We start from the raw sequence: 4,136 nt of genomic DNA on the forward strand, positions 1-4,136 counted from the left end.
GTTTCAATGGGATGGAATATACCAAACCATGCATTCTTTTTTTTTTTTTAATATTTATTTATTTTTGAGAGACACAGAGCATAAGTGGGGGAGGGGCAGAGAGACCGACAGAACCCAAAGCAGGCTCCAGGCTCTGAACTGTCAGCACAGCCTGACCCAAGGCTCAAACTCATGAAGCATGAAACCGTGGCCTGAGCCAAAGTCGGATGCTTAACCAACTGAGCCCCCGGGTGCCCCCCAAACCATGCATTCTTACATCCTAGTCCTGGAGTAGAAACTTATTGTGATTAATGTTAAGTAGCATTCTGGTGTCTCTCAGGTCCACATTGATTTTAGTCACTGTGAGTCAGTTTCGTAAGGCCTGGGCATGACATGATGGGTCTCTACACCCTGTAGCAACAGGCAGCATCCCATACTAGTGATTGAATTGGGGTTCTGCCAGTGTCAACCAGACTTCCGTATGTGACACCCCTACTGCCAGATTATCTTCTTACGGCTGCCTGCCTACCTTACCAGACTCGGGCAAGGACAGAACGATGTACTAAATGCTTTATAAACCGTGGAAGTGTCGTACAAGTGCTAGTGTTACCGCTGTGGGACCAGGTCTGGGAGTGAGAGTAAAACAGGAGCATGGGTGCAGCTGAAAGCCAGATGGTGAGTATCTGTCACCAAAGGGCAACACTGCTGAGCACCCAACTTACAAGGTATTTCTTATGTGACAGATGTGACTTGATGGGAGCTTTACAGTTTGACTTCTCTTTAGCAGCATTGATCTTAAAAGGGGGCATTGCGCATGCCATGGCTGGACAGAATCCTGAACCCTTTAAAAATCCCACCAACGACTCTGAAGATCCCACCAAGAGCTCCTGTTGCCACGCAGTTGTTATGACCAGCAATAGGTAGGATGATATCTTTGTGGAATATGACCCTTTTCCCTAGCAGTTTCGTGTGTGTGACTTAGAATTGCTATACACGAACACTGACTTGTTTACTCTCTGATTCTCTCTCTTGCCCAATGAAGTGGCCTTCACCAAGGCTCAAAGGCGAAGCCAGATTCTTCCCTACTAATAGGACAATCATGGAGTCACCGGTGTTCCGTATGACCTCTGCGGTTGTCTGGAATCTTGATGTTGACCATGATGCCTTGAGAGAATTGGGTTTACAAAGTGGGGTATTGCACTGCTATTTGCCATCTAGCATCTAGCGCTGAGAAAAGGCAGGAGGAATGTAAAAAGCATAGCTGCAGGCACAAAGAATGATAATGAGAACTTGGAATTCCTAAGCATGTAACCTAGAAGAAAATGTTTGCAGAAATAAACATGAAATTAGGATCCCTTATAGCACAAAGTGCCACAAGAGTCCGTCGGTCAGGATGGAGAAGGAAATGGCCCCTAGGGCCTGGCCCCTAGGGGGCAAACAGGGGAGACAGACCTGCAGTCACATGACCTCTTTATTAGCTTGAGTCCTTTTTTACCCAGAATTCTTAGCTAATCTGAGTGTAGGTAGAGATTAGGTATAAAAGGTAGGATGGGGAGACTATTTCCACTGCTAAGTCCTTCATACATTCAAAAATATACGTGAAATGTGCCAGGCACTGCCGGGCATTGAAAGTAAAAGGGCGAGCAAAAGCCAACACAGTCCCTGTCCTCCCTGAGGCTTACAGTCTCACAGGGGAGGCGGGCATTAATCACATCACATGTGGCTGTGAAGGGACAATGGTGTGCAGTGGAGAGCGGTGGTAGCTGGGAGGGCTTAGAGCAAGGAGCTAGGACAGGAACCGGTCAGGGAAGCCTAGGGAAGTGATGACAGAATTGAAATCCATACGTGGGTGCTAACAAGGCCGAGTGAAATGCCTCTTTCTGTATTCTGCGTCAGTTGGCATTCGCTTTACCCAACCACCTCTTGAGACAAACTTGGCAGGGATACATCCTCTGCAGGAAAGCTGAGTGACGGTTGCTTTTTAGAGATTGGAGTGGGTGGGCTGACAGGTATACGTGTGTGTTTATGATCTAAGGCAGCCAACGTGTTTATCCTGTTACGGCGTCCCACGGGACAGAGGCCCTCGTTTTACTTACCAGTAAACCACAGATCAAATTTACATCATAACGCTGCACCTGGTTGATGCTTCAGCGCTCACAACTCCAGAGTGATTTCTGAAGCACTTTGTTACACTGGGGACAATTCCTAAATCCTCAGACTTCTTTTTTTCCTCACCTTGGGGGTCTTGGGCTCTGCAGATTACTCTTTGCTGGCAGGGCAACTGAATTGAGTTTAGACTCCATTGTATCGCAGGCCAATGAACAGGACACACACCCCCCCCCCCCACCTCCCACACAAACTGTCATGCTATTTGTTTCAGAATTGTTACTATTAATATTGCTTAAAGGCGAGGGCACTTGCCAGAACCTGGATGTCTCCTAGAAAATTTCTGTTGCAATATAATTTCATCTATAGTAGAGTTATACAATTACCAAATCCTTTTCCCAACTGAAATAAATGGTAAGCTTTTTATCCTGAGTTCTGAAATCTGATTCATTAAAAGACACACAGGGAAAAATGATGTAATACAACAGGCTTCTTCATGGCAAAGCTATTCCCTGGATGTCTGAGGTAATTGGAAAATTCAAGGCTGGTTCCTAAGGTGCATATAATTTATAGAGCAGGTTTGAGAGAAGGCTGCGATTTTTTTTCCAAGTGGGATTTGGTTACATGACAAATATTGGAGTTTGGGGGAAGGGCAGTGTGGCTTGTAGAAACAGATACCAAGGAGATGCAAACTAAAATGTGTACCAAATGATACCTTTATTTATTCAACAAAATGATTAAGCCTCTTCTGTGTGCCAGGAACTGTCCTACATGGGGACAATATAATCGATAATGTCAAGTCCCTGTCTTCACAGAGCCGAGTGTCATATGAGAGAACAGACATTAAACAAGTAGAGTATGTGTGTGAGGTGGTGAGGAAGCCGAATAAGGGTGATACAGAGTCCTGGGGTGGGGAGATGCTATCTTATCCAAGGTAGCTAGAGACCGCTCCGACGCAATGTTTGACACAGGAGCAGAAACCTGAGGAGAAAGAGAGTGAATCATTAAGTGTCTGTGAGAAGAGCACTCCAGATGGAGGGGCAGTGATTGTAAAGGCTGCTAGACAGACTACTTGGAGAGTTTGAGGAGCCCGGGGCAGGTGGGTCTGGCTGGAATAGGTGACGGAAGGATGGGGGTAGGAAATGAGACAAGAGCAGGGAGCTGGGGTGCAGGCTCTTAGAGGCCGCTGTAAACGCTGGCTTTGTTCTGAGTAAGATGGGAGGCCATTGGCGGGTGTTGCGCAGAAGAGTGACATAATCCGAGGTATTTCAGAAGGACGCCTCTGACTCCTGAGGGGAGAACAGGCCCCAGGAGGGGGTGGGGGCTGAAAGCAGGGAGATGAGTAGGGGAGGAAGGCAGGGGAGGAATCTTGGTGTCTTACACCAGGACAGTAGCAGTGCTCCGGGGGTGTATTTTGAAGGGACAGCCAAAAGGACTTGCCCATGGATTGGATATGGTGCTCGAGAGGGGAGTCAAGCATGTTTGCAGGGCCATGGGCTCTACCGCCTGTAAGAATGGATTGGGGCTTTCCTTTTAAAGAGGCAGAACAGACTGCAGGAGAAGCAGGTTGGCAGTGTAGGCAGGTGGGAAGTGAGAACTGGAAACTAGGGGTTCTGCTGTGGACATCTGGAATTTGAGGTGCCTGTGATACATCCAAGTAGAGGGGGTGAGCCACTGGATATAATCCTTTGGAATTTGGAGGAGATAAACGTAGGAGTTACCAGTGTCTAAATGGTATTTAGCAGGTCAGCAGGGGATGAGATAGCCAAGGGAGGGGGAAGAAATGGAAATGCAAGAACGGATCCTTTGGGCTCTCCAATGTGTAGGGCTTGGGGAGACGAGGAGGAACTAGCCAAGATGAAAAGTCAGGGAAAGTCAGTGAGATGGACGATTAAGGAGAATGATGCCACGGGAACCAAGGGAAGAGAATGTTTCAAGGAGGGGAAAGTGATCAGCTGTGTTAAATGCTGTTGATGGAAACATTGGGAACTGATCATTGGATTCCATAATGTGGACATTACTGGAGACCTTGATAAGTGTTTTCAGTGGAG

This window comes from Lynx canadensis, chromosome C1, assembly GCF_007474595.2.
Source record: "Lynx canadensis isolate LIC74 chromosome C1, mLynCan4.pri.v2, whole genome shotgun sequence".
In the NCBI taxonomy this organism is placed as follows: Eukaryota; Metazoa; Chordata; class Mammalia; order Carnivora; family Felidae; genus Lynx; species Lynx canadensis.